General features: G+C 35.1%; 1 protein-coding gene across 3 annotated transcripts in view; it reads left to right on the top strand.

The window, feature by feature from the left end:
* Positions 1-581, top strand: part of LOC107726305 (tubulin polyglutamylase TTLL11) — a 19,204-nt gene that overhangs the window by 13,214 nt on the left and 5,409 nt on the right. The window lies entirely within an intron of this gene.

Here is a 581-nt window from a genome sequence, read left to right as displayed (position 1 = left end):
ATAAATCACTCAATGGCCTAGGACCTAAATACATTGCAGATATGTTCACTGAATATAAACCTAACAGACCACTCAGATCATTAGGATCGAGTCAGTTGGAAATACCAAGGGTTCACACAAAACAAGGAGAATCCGCTTTTAGCTATTTTGCCGCCCGCAGGAATCAGCTTCCAGAAGAGATCAGATGTGCTAAAACATTAGTCACCTTTAAATCTAGACTCAAAACTCATCTGTTTAGCTGTGCATTTATTAAATGAGCACTGTGCGATGTCCTGATTATTTTACTTTATTTTATGTAAAGCACTTTGAATTACCATTATGTACGAAATGTGCTATATAAACTTGCCTTGCCTTGCCTACTAAAAATATTAAAAACATAATACGTCCATAAATTAAAAACTGCTGCTATTGAAACCATTGCTGAAACTAGTTTAAAGGGGTCATATGATGCGATTTGAATTTTTCCTTTCTCTTTGGAGTGTTACAAGCTCTTGGTGCATAAAGAAGATCTGTAAAGTTGCAAACACTAAAGTCTCAAAACCAAAGAGATATTCTTTATAAAAGTTAAGAGTTAACCACGC

The sequence above is a fragment of the Sinocyclocheilus rhinocerous genome, unplaced genomic scaffold (genome assembly GCF_001515625.1).
Source record: "Sinocyclocheilus rhinocerous isolate Xijiao unplaced genomic scaffold, SAMN03320098_v1.1 scaffold486, whole genome shotgun sequence".
Lineage (NCBI taxonomy): Eukaryota > Metazoa > Chordata > Actinopteri > Cypriniformes > Cyprinidae > Sinocyclocheilus > Sinocyclocheilus rhinocerous.
Note: the sequence above shows the minus strand (reverse complement) of the source record. Positions and strands in the feature narration are given on the sequence as shown.